Genomic DNA, 14,271 nt, shown 5'->3' with positions numbered 1-14,271 from the left:
AGAAGGGGGAAATGAGATGTGGGAAACGAGATGCAGAGAAAGAGGCACGGAAATAGAGGCAGGGAAAGAGAGGCAGGGAATCAGAGGCGGGGAATCAGAGGTGGGGAATCAGAGGCTGGGAATCAGAGGCGGGGAATCAGAGGGGGGAATCAGAGGTGCGGAATCAGTGGCAGGGAATCAGAGGCAGGGAATCAGAGGCGGGAAATCAGAGGCGGCGAATCTGAGGCGTGGAATCAGAGGTGGGGAAAGAGATGTGGGGAAACGTAGGCCAGGAAAGTTGCGCGGAAAGGGAGGCGGTGAATCAGAGGTGGGGAATCAGAGGCGGGGAATCAGAGGCGGGGAATCAGAGGCGTGGAATCAGAGGTGGGGAAAGAGATGTGGGGAAACTGGCGGGTAAACAGAAGCGGGTAAACATAGCTGCATAAATAGAGGCAGCGAAAGAGATGGGCGAACATAGTGGTTGGAACTTGTGCGTTGAAAATTAGGTACACAGAACAGATCAAACAGAGTTGTTGAAATTGAGGGAGGGAAAGAGAGGCACAGAAAGAGTGGAGGGGAAAGAGTTCAGGCAAAATAGAGGCGTAGAGACACAGGTGGGGAATCAGAGGCGGGGAATCAGAGGCAGGGAATCAGAGGCAGGGAATCAGATGAAGGGAATCTGATGCAGGGAATCTGAGGCAGGGAATCTGAGGCAGGGAATCGGAGGCAGGGAATCTGAGGCAGGGAATCAGTAAAAAGTTATCAGAGGCAGGTTATCAGAGGCGTAGAATCAGAGGTGGGGAATCAGAAGTGGGGAATCAGAGGTGGGGAATCAGAGGCGTGGAATCAGAGGCGGGGAATCAGAGGTGGGGAATCAGAAGTGGGGAATCAGAGGTGGGGAATCAGAGGCGGGGAATCAGAGGCGTGGAATCAGAGGCGGGCAATCAGAAGTGGGGCATCAGAGGCGGGGAATCAGAGGCAGGGAATCAGAGGTGGGGAATCAGAGGCGGGGAATCAGAGGCGGGGAATCAGAGGCGGGTAAACATAGGCGGGGAATCAGAGGAGGGAATCAGAGGCGGGGAATCAGAGGCGGGGAATCAGAGGCGGGGAATCTGAGGCGGGGAATCAGAGGCGGGGAATCAGATGCAGGGAATCAGAGGTGGGGAATCAGAGGCGTGGAATCAGAGGCGGGGAATCAGAGGTGGGGAATCAGAAGTGGGGAATCAGAGGTGGGGAATCAGAGGCGGGGAATCAGAGGCGTGGAATCAGAGGCGGGCAATCAGAAGTGGGGAATCAGAGTCGGGGAATCAGAGGCGGGGAATCTGAGGCGGGGAATCAGATGCAGGGAATCAGAGGCGGGGAATCAGAGGCGGGGTATCAGAGGCGGGGAATCAGAGGCGCGGAATCAGAGGCGGGGAATCAGAGGCGTGGAATCAGAGACGGGGAATCAGAGGCGGGGAATCAGAAGTGGGGAATCAGAGGTGGGAAATCAGAGGCTGGGAATCAGAGGCGGGGAATCAGAGGCGTGGAATCAGAGGCGGGGAATCAGAGGTGGGGAATCAGAAGTGGTGAATCAGAGGTGGGGAATCAGAGGCGGGGAATCAGAGGCGTGGAATCAGAGGCGGGCAATCAGAAGTGGGGAATCAGAGTCGGGGAATCAGAGGCGGGGAATCTGAGGCGGGGAATCAGATGCAGGGAATCAGAGGCGGGGAATCAGAGGCGGGGTATCAGAGGCGGGGAATCAGAGGCGCGGAATCAGAGGCGCGGAATCAGAGGCGTGGAATCAGAGACGGGGAATCAGAGGCGGGGAATCAGAAGTGGGGAATCAGAGGTGGGAAATCAGAGGCTGGGAATCAGAGGCGGGGAATCAGAGGCGGGGAATCAGAGGCAGGGTATCAGAGGCGGGCAATCAGATGCAGGGAATCAGAGGCAGGGAATCAGAGGCAGGGAATCAGAGGCAGGGAACCTGAGGTGGCGAATATGAGGTGGTGAATCAGAGGCGGGGAAACAGGCGGGTAAACAGAGGCGGGGAATCAGAGGCAGGGAATCAGCCGCGGGGAATCAGAGGCAGGGAATCAGATGAAGGGAATCTGATGCAGGGAATCTGAGGCAGGGTATCTGAGGCAGGGAATCTGTGGCAGGGAATCTGATGCGGGTTATCAGAAGGGGGAAATGAGATGTGGGAAACGAGATGCAGAGAAAGAGGCATGGAAATAGAGGCAGGGAAAGAGAGGCAGCGTATCAGAGGCGGGTAATCAGAGGCGTGGAATCAGAGGCGGGGAATCAGAGACACAGAAAGAGAGGCGTGGAATCAGAGGTGCGGAATCAGAGCCGGTGAATCTGAGCCGGGAAATCAGAAGCAGAGCAAAAGAGGTGGTGAAACATGGGTGCGGAATCGGACACGGGAAATCAGAGGTGGGGACTCAGAGGCCGGGAATCAGAGGCAGGGAATCAGAGGCAGGTTATCAGAGGCAGGGAATCAGAGGTGGGGAATCAGAGGCGGGGAATCAGAGGCGGGGAATCAGAGGCGGGGAATCAGAGGCGGGGAATCAGAGGCGGAGAATCAGAGGCGGGCAATCAGATGCAGGAAATCAGAGGCAGGGAATCAGAGGCAGGGAATCAGAGGCAGGGAATCTGAGGCAGGGAATCAGAGGTGGGGAATCAGAGGCGGGGAATCAGAGGCAGGGAATCAGATGAAGGGAATCTGATGCAGGGAATCTGAGGCAGGGAATCTGAGGCAGGGAATCTGTGGCAGGGAATCTGATGCGGGTTATCAGAAGGGGGAAATGAGATGTGGGAAACGAGATGCAGAGAAAGAGGCACGGAAATAGAGGCAGGGAAAGAGAGGCAGGGAATCAGAGGCGGGGAATCAGAGGTGGCGAATCAGAGGCTGGGAATCAGAGGCGGGGTATCAGAGGGGGGAATCAGAGGTGCGGAATCAGAGGCAGGGAATCAGAGGCAGGGAATCAGAGGCGGGAAATCAGAGGCGGCGAATCTGAGGCGTGGAATCAGAGGTGGGGAAAGAGATGTGGGGAAACGTAGGCCAGGAAAGTTGCGCGGAAAGGGAGGCGGTGAATCAGAGGTGGGGAATCAGAGGCGGGGAATCAGAGGCGGGGAATCAGAGGCGTGGAATCAGAGGTGGGGAAAGAGATGTGGGGAAACTGGCGGGTAAACAGAAGCGGGTAAACATAGCTGCATAAATAGAGGCAGCGAAAGAGATGGGCGAAACATAGTGGTTGGAACTTGTGCGTTGAAAACTAGGTACACAGAACAGATCAAACAGAGTTGTTGAAATTGAGGGAGGGAAAGAGAGGCACAGAAAGAGTGGAGGGGAAAGAGTTCAGGCAAAATAGAGGCGTAGAGACACAGGTGGGGAATCAGAGGCGGGGAATCAGAGGCAGGGAATCAGAGGCAGGGAATCAGATGAAGGGAATCTGATGCAGGGAATCTGAGGCAGGGAATCTGAGGCAGGGAATCGGAGGCAGGGAATCTGAGGCAGGGAATCAGTAAAAAGTTATCAGAGGCGGGGAATCAGAGGCGGGGAATCAGAGGCGGGGAATCAGATGCGGGGAATCAGAGGCGGGGAATCAGAGGCGGGATATCAGAGGAGGGGAATCAGAGGCGGGGAATCAGAGGCGGAGAATCAGAGGCGGGGAATCAGAGGCGTGGAATCAGAGGCGGGGAATCGGAGGCGGGGAATCAGAAGTGGGGAATCAGATGTGGGGAATCAGAGGCGGGGAATCAGAGGCAGGGAATCAGAGGCGGGCAATCAGAAGTGGGGAAACAGAGGCGGGGAATCAGAGGCGGGGATTCAGAGGCGGTTAATCAGAGGCGGGGAATCAGAGGCGGGGAATCAGAGGCTGGGTATCAGAAGTGGGGAATCAGAGGTGGGGAATCAGAGGCGGGGAATCAGAGGCGGGGAATCAGAGGCAGGCACTCAGATGCAGGGAATCAGAGGCAGTTAATCAGAGGCAGGGAATCAGAGGCAGGGAATCTGAGGCAGGGAATCTGTGTTGGGGAACTAGAGGCGGGAAAACAGGCGGGTAAACAGAGGCAGGTAAACATAGGTGGGGAATCAGAGGCAGGGAATCAGAGTCTGGGAATCAGAGGCGGGGAATCAGAGCCGTTAAATCAGAGGCGGGGAATCTGAGGCGGGGAATCAGATGCAGGGAATCAGATGCGGGGAATCAGAGGCGCGGTATCAGAGGCGGGGAATCAGAGGCGGGGAATCAGAGGCGGGGAATCAGAGGCGTGGAATCAGAGGCGGGGAATCAGAGGCGGGGAATCAGAAGTGGGGAATCAGAGGTAGGGAATCAGAGGCGGGGAATCAGAGGCGGGGATTCAGAGGCGGGGAATCAGAGGCAGGGATTCAGAGGCGGGGAAACAGAGGCAGGGAATCAGATGAAGGGAATCTGATGCAGGGAATCTGAGGCAGGGAATCTGAGGCAGGGAGTCTGTGGCAGGGATTCCGATGCGAGTTATCAGAAGGGGGAAATGAGATGTTGGAAACGAGATGCAGAGAAAGAGGCACGGAAATAGAGGCAGGGAAAGAGAGGCAGGGTATCTAGGCGGGTAATCAGAGGCGTGGAATCAGAGGCGGGGAATCAGAGACACAGAAAGAGAGGCGTGGAATCAGAGGTGCGGAATCAGAGCGGGTGAATCTGAGCCGGGAAATCAGAGGCGGTGAAACATGGGTGCGGAATCGGATGCGGGGAATCAGACGTGGGGACTCAGAGGCAGGGAATCAGAGGGAGGGAATCAGATGCAGGTTATCAGAGGCAGGGAATCAGAGGCGGGGAATCAGAGGCGAGGAATCAGAGGCGGGGAATCAGAGGCGGGGAATCAGAGGCGGGGAATCAGAGGCGGAGAATCAGAGGCGGGCAATCAGATGCAGGGAATCAGGGGCAGGGAATCAGAGGCAGAGAATCAGAGGCAGGGAATCTGAGGCAGGGACTCAGAGGTGGGGAATCAGAGGCGGGGAATCAGAGGCGGGGAATCAGAGGCGAGGAATCAGAGGAGGGGAATCACAGGCGGGGAATCAGAGGCGGGGAATCAGAGGCGGAGAATCAGAGGCGGGCAATCAGATGCAGGGAATCAGGGGCAGGGAGTCGGAGGCAGAGAATCTGAGTCAGGGAATCTGAGGCAGGGAATCTGTGGCAGGGATTCCGATGCGGGTTATCAGAAGGGGGAAATGAGATGTGGGAAACGAGATGCAGAGAAAGAGGCACGGAAATAGAGGCAGTGAAAGAGAGGCAGGGTATCTAGGCGGGTAATCAGAGGCGTGGAATCAGAGGCGGGGAATCAGAGACACAGAAAGAGAGGCGTGGAATCAGAGGTGCGGAATCAGAGCGGGTGAATCTGAGCCGGGAAATCAGAGGCGGTGAAACATGGGTGAGGAATCGGATGCGGGGAATCAGAAGTGGGGACTCAGAGGCAGGGAATCAGAGGCAGGGAATCAGAGGCAGGTTTTCAGAGGCTGGGAATCAGAGGCGGGGAATCAGAGGCGCGGAATCAGAGGCGGGAAATCAGAGACGGGGAATCAGAGGCGGGGAATCAGAGGCGGAGAATCAGAGGCGGGCAATCAGATGCAGGGAATCAGGGGCAGGGAATCAGAGGCAGAGAATCAGAGGCAGGGAATCTGAGGCAGGGACTCAGAGGTGGGGAATCAGAGGCGGGGAATCAGAGGCAGGGAATCAGATGAAGGGAATCTGATGCAGGGAATCTGAGGCAGGGAATCTGAGGCAGGGAATCTGTTGCAGGGAATCTGATGCGGGTTATCAGAAGGGGGAAATGAGATGTGGGAAACGAGATGCAGAGAAAGAGGCACGGAAATAGAGGAAGGGAAAGAGAGGCATGGAATCAGACGCGGGGAATCAGAGGCGGGGAATCAGAGGCGGGGAATCAGAGGCGGGGTATCAGAGGGGGGAATCAGAGGTGGGGAATCAGAGGCGGGGAATCAGAGGCGGGGAATCAGAGGCGGGGAATCAGAGGCGGGGAATCAGAGGCGGGGACTCAGAGGCGGAGAATCAGAGGCGGGCAATCAGATGCAGGAAATCAGAGGCAGGGAATCAGAGGCAGGGAATCAGAGGCAGGGAATCTGAGGCAGGGAATCAGAGGTGGGGAATCAGAGGCGGGGAATCAGAGGCAGGGAATCAGATGAAGGGAATCTGATGCAGGGAATCTGAGGCAGGGAATCTGAGGCAGGGAATCTGTGGCAGGGAATCTGATGCGGGTTATCAGAAGGGGGAAATGAGATGTGGGAAACGAGATGCAGAGAAAGAGGCACGGAAATAGAGGCAGGGAAAGAGAGGCAGGGAATCAGAGGCGGGGAATCAGAGGTGGGGAATCAGAGGCGGGGAATCAGAGGCGGGGAATCAGAGAGGGGAATCAGAGGTGGGGAATCAGAGGCGGGGAATCAGAGGCAGGGAATCAGAGGTGGGAAATCAGAGGCGGCGAATTTGAGGCGTGGAATCAGAGGTGGGGAAAGAGATGTGGGGAAACGTAGGCCAGGAAAGTTGCGCGGAAAGGGAGGCGGTGAATCAGAGGTGGGGAATAAGAGACGGGGAATCAGAGGCGGGGAATCAGAGGCGTGGAATCAGAGGTGGGGAAAGAGATGTGGGGAAACAGGCGGGTAAACAGAAGCGGGTAAACATAGCTGCATAAATAGATGCAGCGAAAGAGATGGGCGAAACATAATGGTTGGAACTTGTGTGTTGAAAATTAGGTACACAGAACAGATCAAACAGAGTTGTTGAAATTGAGGGAGGGAAAGAGAGGTACGGAAAGAGTGGAGGGAAAAGAGTGCAGGCAAAATAGAGGCATAGAGACAGAGGTGGGGAATCAGATGCGGGGAATCAGAGGCGGGGAATCAGAGGCAGGGAATCAGATGAAGGGAATCTAATGCAGGGAATCTGAGGCAGGGAATCTGAGGCAGGGAATCGGAGGCAAGGAATCTGAGGCAGGGAATCAGTAAAAAGTTATCAGAGGCAGGGTATCAGAGGTGGGGAATTAGAGGCGTGGAATCAGAGGCGGGGAATCAGAGGTGGGGAATCAGAAGTGGGGAATCAGAGGTGGGGAATCAGAGGCGGGGAATCAGAGGCGTGGAATCAGAGGCGGGCAATCAGAAGTGGGGAATCAGAGGCGGGGAATCAGAGGCGGGGAATCAGAGGTGGTGAATCAGAGGCGGTGAATCAGAGGCGGGGAATCAGAGGCGGGGAATCCGAAGTGGGGAATCAGAGGTGGGGAATCAGAGGCGGGGAATCAGAGGTGGGGAATCAGAGGCGGGCAATCAGATGCAGGGAATCAGAGGCAGGGAATCAGACGCAGGGAATCAAATGAAGGGAATCTGATGCAGGGAATCTGAGGCAGGGAATCTGAGGTAGGGAATCTGTGGTGGGGAATCAGAGGCGGGAAAACAGGCGGGTAAACAGAGGCGGGTAAACATAGGCGGGGAATCAGAGGCATGGAATCAGAGGCGGGAAATCAGAGGCGGGGAAAGATATGTGGGGAAAAGTAGGCCAGGAAAGTTGAGCGGAAAGGGAGGCACTGAATCAGAGGTGGGGAATCAGAGGCGGGGAATCAGAGGCAGGGAATCAGAGGCGGGGAATCAGAGGCGGGGAATCAGAAGCGGGGAATCAGAGGTGGGGAATCAGAGGCGGGGAATCAGAGGCGGAGAATCAGAGGCGGGCAATCAGATGCAGGGAATCAGAGGCAGGGAATCAGAGGCAGGGAATCAGAGGCAGGGAATCTGAGGCAGGGAATCAGAGGTGGGGAATTAGAGGCGGGGAATCAGAGGCAGGGAATCAGATGAAGGGAATCTGATGCAGGGAATCTGAGGCAGGGAATCTGAGGCAGGGAATCTGTGGCAGGGAATCTGATGCGGGTTATCAGAAGGGGGAAATGAGATGTGGGAAACGAGATGCAGAGAAAGAGGCACGGAAATGGAGGCAGGGAAAGAGAGGCAGGGAATCAGAGGCGGGGAATCAGAGGTGGGGAATCAGAGGCTGGGAATCAGAGGCGGGGAATCAGAAGTGGGGAATCAGAGGTGGGGAATCAGAGGCGGGGAATCAGAGGCGGGGAATCAGAGGCGGGCAATCAGATGCAGGGAATCAGAGGCAGGGAATCAGAGGCAGGGAACCAGACGCAGGGAATCAAATGAAGGGAATCTGATGCAGGGAATCTGAGGCAGGGAATCTGAGGCAGGGAATCTGTGGTGGGGAATCAGAGGCGGTAAAACAGGCGGGTAAACAGAGGCCGGTAAACATAGGCGGGGAATCAGAGGAGGGAATCAGAGGCGGGGAATCAGAGGCGGGGAATCAGAGGCGGGCAATCAGAAGTGGGGAATCAGAGGCGGGGAATCAGAGGCGGGGATTCAGAGGCGGTGAATCAGAGGCGGGGAATCAGAGGCGGGGAATCAGAGGCTGGGTATCAGAAGTGGGGAATCAGAGGTGGGGAATCAGAGGCGGGGAATCAGAGGCGGGGATCAGAGGCAGGCACTCAGATGCAGGGAATCAGAGGCAGTTAATCAGAGGCAGGGAATCAGAGGCGGGGAATCAGAGGCTGGGTATCAGAAGTGGGGAATCAGAGGTGGGGAATCAGAGGCGGGGAATCAGAGGCGGGGAATCAGAGGCAGGCACTCAGATGCAGGGAATCAGAGGCAGTTAATCAGAGGCAGGGAATCAGAGGCAGGGAATCTGAGGCAGGGAATCTGTGTTGGGGAACTAGAGCCGGGCAAACAGGCGGGTAAACAGAGGCAGGTAAACATAGGTGGGGAATCAGAGGCAGGGAATCGGAGTCGGGGAATCAGAGGCGGGGAATCAGAGCCGTTAAATCAGAGGTGGGGAATCTGAGGCGGGGAATCAGATGCAGAGAATCAGATGCGGGGAATCAGAGGCGCCGTATCAGAGGCGGGGAATCAGAGGCGGGGAATCAGAGGCGGGGAATCAGAGGCGTGGAATCAGAGGCGGGGAATCAGAGGCGGGGAATCAGAAGTGGGGAATCAGAGGTAGGGAATCAGAGGCGGGGAATCAGAGGCGGGGATTCAGAGGCGGGGAATCAGAGGCAGGGATTCAGAGGCGGGGAAACAGAGGCAGGGAATCAGATGAAGGGAATCTGATGCAGGGAATCTGAGGCAGGGAATCTGAGGCAGGGAGTCTGTGGCAGGGATTCCGATGCGAGTTATCAGAAGGGGGAAATGAGATGTTGGAAACGAGATGCAGAAAAAGAGGCACGGAAATAGAGGCAGGGAAAGAGAGGCAGGGTATCTAGGCAGGTAATCAGAGGCGTGGAATCAGAGGCGGGGAATCAGAGACACAGAAAGAGAGGCGTGGAATCAGAGGTGCGGAATCAGAGCGGGTGAATCTGAGACGGGAAATCAGAGGCGGTGAAACATGGGTGCGGAATCGGATGCGGGGAATCAGACGTGGGGACTCAGAGGCAGGGAATCAGAGGCAGGGAATCAGAGGCAGGTTATCAGAGGCAGGGAATCAGAGGCGGGGAATCAGAGGCGAGGAATCAGAGGCGGGGAATCAGAAGCGGGGAATCAGAGGCGGGGAATCAGAGGCGGAGAATCACAGGCGGGCAATCAGAGGCGGGGAATCCGAAGTGGGGAATCAGAGGTGGGGAATCAGAGGCGGGGAATCAGAGGTGGGGAATCAGAGGCGGGCAATCAGATGCAGGGAATCAGAGGCAGGGAATCAGACGCAGGGAATCAAATGAAGGGAATCTGATGCAGGGAATCTGAGGCAGGGAATCTGAGGTAGGGAATCTGTGGTGGGGAATCAGAGGCGGGAAAACAGGCGGGTAAACAGAGGCGGGTAAACATAGGCGGGGAATCAGAGGCATGGAATCAGAGGCGGGAAATCAGAGGCGGGGAAAGATATGTGGGGAAAAGTAGGCCAGGAAAGTTGAGCGGAAAGGGAGGCAGTGAATCAGAGGTGGGGAATCAGAGGCGGGGAATCAGAGGCGGGGAATCAGAGGCGGGGAATCAGAGGCGGGGAATCAGAAGCGGGGAATCAGAGGTGGGGAATCAGAGGCGGGGAATCAGAGGCGGAGAATCAGAGGCGGGCAATCAGATGCAGGGAATCAGAGGCAGGGAATCAGAGGCAGGGAATCAGAGGCAGGGAATCTGAGGCAGGGAATCAGAGGTGGGGAATTAGAGGCGGGGAATCAGAGGCAGGGAATCAGATGAAGGGAATCTGATGCAGGGAATCTGAGGCAGGGAATCTGAGGCAGGGAATCTGTGGCAGGGAATCTGATGCGGGTTATCAGAAGGGGGAAATGAGATGTGGGAAACGAGATGCAGAGAAAGAGGCACGGAAATGGAGGCAGGGAAAGAGAGGCAGGGAATCAGAGGCGGGGAATCAGAGGTGGGGAATCAGAGGCTGGGAATCAGAGGCGGGGAATCAGAAGTGGGGAATCAGAGGTGGGGAATCAGAGGCGGGGAATCAGAGGCGGGGAATCAGAGGCGGGCAATCAGATGCAGGGAATCAGAGGCAGGGAATCAGAGGCAGGGAACCAGACGCAGGGAATCAAATGAAGGGAATCTGATGCAGGGAATCTGAGGCAGGGAATCTGAGGCAGGGAATCTGTGGTGGGGAATCAGAGGCGGTAAAACAGGCGGGTAAACAGAGGCCGGTAAACATAGGCGGGGAATCAGAGGAGGGAATCAGAGGCGGGGAATCAGAGGCGGGGAATCAGAGGCGGGCAATCAGAAGTGGGGAATCAGAGGCGGGGAATCAGAGGCGGGGATTCAGAGGCGGTGAATCAGAGGCGGGGAATCAGAGGCGGGGAATCAGAGGCTGGGTATCAGAAGTGGGGAATCAGAGGTGGGGAATCAGAGGCGGGGAATCAGAGGCGGGGATCAGAGGCAGGCACTCAGATGCAGGGAATCAGAGGCAGTTAATCAGAGGCAGGGAATCAGAGGCGGGGAATCAGAGGCTGGGTATCAGAAGTGGGGAATCAGAGGTGGGGAATCAGAGGCGGGGAATCAGAGGCGGGGAATCAGAGGCAGGCACTCAGATGCAGGGAATCAGAGGCAGTTAATCAGAGGCAGGGAATCAGAGGCAGGGAATCTGAGGCAGGGAATCTGTGTTGGGGAACTAGAGCCGGGCAAACAGGCGGGTAAACAGAGGCAGGTAAACATAGGTGGGGAATCAGAGGCAGGGAATCGGAGTCGGGGAATCAGAGGCGGGGAATCAGAGCCGTTAAATCAGAGGTGGGGAATCTGAGGTGGGGAATCAGATGCAGAGAATCAGATGCGGGGAATCAGAGGCGCCGTATCAGAGGCGGGGAATCAGAGGCGGGGAATCAGAGGCGGGGAATCAGAGGCGTGGAATCAGAGGCGGGGAATCAGAGGCGGGGAATCAGAAGTGGGGAATCAGAGGTAGGGAATCAGAGGCGGGGAATCAGAGGCGGGGATTCAGAGGCGGGGAATCAGAGGCAGGGATTCAGAGGCGGGGAAACAGAGGCAGGGAATCAGATGAAGGGAATCTGATGCAGGGAATCTGAGGCAGGGAATCTGAGGCAGGGAGTCTGTGGCAGGGATTCCGATGCGAGTTATCAGAAGGGGGAAATGAGATGTTGGAAACGAGATGCAGAAAAAGAGGCACGGAAATAGAGGCAGGGAAAGAGAGGCAGGGTATCTAGGCAGGTAATCAGAGGCGTGGAATCAGAGGCGGGGAATCAGAGACACAGAAAGAGAGGCGTGGAATCAGAGGTGCGGAATCAGAGCGGGTGAATCTGAGCCGGGAAATCAGAGGCGGTGAAACATGGGTGCGGAATCGGATGCGGGGAATCAGACGTGGGGACTCAGAGGCAGGGAATCAGAGGCAGGGAATCAGAGGCAGGTTATCAGAGGCAGGGAATCAGAGGCGGGGAATCAGAGGCGAGGAATCAGAGGCGGGGAATCAGAAGCGGGGAATCAGAGGCGGGGAATCAGAGGCGGAGAATCAGAGGCGGGCAATCAGATGCAGGGAATCAGGGGCAGGGAATCAGAGACAGAGAATCAGAGGCAGGGAATCTGAGGCAGGGACTCAGAGGTGGGGAATCAGAGGCGGTGAATCAGAGGCGGGGAATCAGAGGCGAGGAATCAGAAGAGGGGAATCAGAGGCGGGGAATCAGAGGCGGGGAATCAGAGGCGGAGAATCAGAGGCGGGCAATCAGATGCAGGGAATCAGGGGCAGGGAATCAGAGGCAGAAAATCTGAATCAGGGAATCTGAGGCAGGGAATCTGTGGCAGGGATTCCGATGCGGGTTATCAGAAGGGGGAAATGAGATGTGGGAAACGAGATGCAGAGAAAGAGGCACGGAAATAGAGGCAGGGAAAGAGAGGCAGGGTATCTAGGCGGGTAATCAGAGGCGTGGAATCAGAGGCGGGGAATCAGAGGTGGGGAATCAGAGGCGGGGAATCAGAGGCGGGGAATCAGAGAGGGGAATCAGAGGTGGGGAATCAGAGGCGGGGAATCAGAGGCAGGGAATCAGAGGTGGGAAATCAGAGGCGGCGAATCTGAGGCGTGGAATAAGAGGTGGGGAAAGAGATGTGGGGAAACGTAGGCCAGGAAAGTTGCGCGGAAAGGGAGGCGGTGAATCAGAGGCGGGGAATCAGAGGCGGGGAATCAGAGGCGGGGAATCAGAGGCGTGGAATCAGAGGTGGGGAAAGAGATGTGGGGAAACAGGCGGGTAAACAGAAGCGGGTAAACATAGCTGCATAAATAGATGCAGCGAAAGAGATGGGCGAAACATAATGGTTGGAACTTGTGTGTTGAAAATTAGGTACACAGAACAGATCAAACAGAGTTGTTGAAATTGAGGGAGGGAAAGAGAGGTACGGAAAGAGTGGAGGGGAAAAAGTGCAGGCAAAATAGAGGCATAGAGACAGAGGTGGGGAATCAGATGCGGGGAATCAGAGGCGGGGAATCAGAGGCAGGGAATCAGATGAAGGGAATCTAATGCAGGGAATCTGAGGCAGGGAATCTGAGGCAGGAAATCGGAGGCAGGGAATCTGAGGCAGGGAATCAGTAAAAAGTTATCAGAGGCAGTTTATCAGAGGCGGAGAATCAGGGGTGGGGAATCAGAAGTGGGGAATCAGATGTGGGGAATCAGAGGCGTGGAATCAGAGGCGGGGAATCAGAGGTGGGGAATCAGAAGTGGGGAATCAGAGGTGGGGAATCAGAGGCGGGGAATCAGAGGCATGGAATCTGAGGCGGGCAATCAGAAGTGGGGAATCAGAGGCGGGGAATCAGAGGCGGGGAATCAGAGGCGGTGAATCAGAGGCGGGGAATCAGAGGCAGGGAATCAGAGGCGGGCAATCAGAAGTGGGGAATCAGAGGCGGGGAATCAGAGGCGGGGATTCAGAGGCGGTGAATCAGAGGCGGGGAATCAGAGGCGGGGAAACAGAGGCTGTGTATCAGAAGTGGGGAATCAGAGGTGGGGAATCAGAGGCGGGGAATCAGAGGCGGGGAATCAGAGGCAGGCACTCAGATGCAGGGAATCAGAGGCAGTTAATCAGAGGCAGGGAATCAGAGGCAGGGAATCTGAGGCAGGGAATCTGTGTTGGGGAACTAGAGCCGGGAAAACAGGCGGGTAAACAGAGGCAGGTAAACATAGCTGCATAAATAGATGCAGCGAAAGAGATGGGCGAAACATAATGGTTGGAACTTGTGTGTTGAAAATTAGGTACACAGAACAGATCAAACAGAGTTGTTGAAATTGAGGGAGGGAAAGAGAGGTACGGAAAGAGTGGAGGGAAAAGAGTGCAGGCAAAATAGAGGCATAGAGACAGAGGTGGGGAATCAGATGCGGGGAATCAGAGGCGGGGAATCAGAGGCAGGGAATCAGATGAAGGGAATCTAATGCAGGGAATCTGAGGCAGGGAATCTGAGGCAGGGAATCGGAGGCAAGGAATCTGAGGCAGGGAATCAGTAAAAAGTTATCAGAGGCAGGGTATCAGAGGTGGGGAATTAGAGGCGTGGAATCAGAGGCGGGGAATCAGAGGTGGGGAATCAGAAGTGGGGAATCAGAGGTGGGGAATCAGAGGCGGGGAATCAGAGGCGTGGAATCAGAGGCGGGCAATCAGAAGTGGGGAATCAGAGGCGGGGAATCAGAGGCGGGGAATCAGAGGTGGTGAATCAGAGGCGGTGAATCAGAGGCGGGGAATCAGAGGCGGGGAATCCGAAGTGGGGAATCAGAGGTGGGGAATCAGAGGCGGGGAATCAGAGGCGGGGAATCAGAGGCGGGCAATCAGATGCAGGGAATCAGAGGCAGGGAATCAGACGCAGGGAATCAAATGAAGGG

Source organism: Narcine bancroftii, chromosome 4 (genome assembly GCF_036971445.1).
Source record: "Narcine bancroftii isolate sNarBan1 chromosome 4, sNarBan1.hap1, whole genome shotgun sequence".
Classification (NCBI taxonomy): Eukaryota; Metazoa; Chordata; class Chondrichthyes; order Torpediniformes; family Narcinidae; genus Narcine; species Narcine bancroftii.
This window is presented reverse-complemented; position numbering follows the sequence as displayed.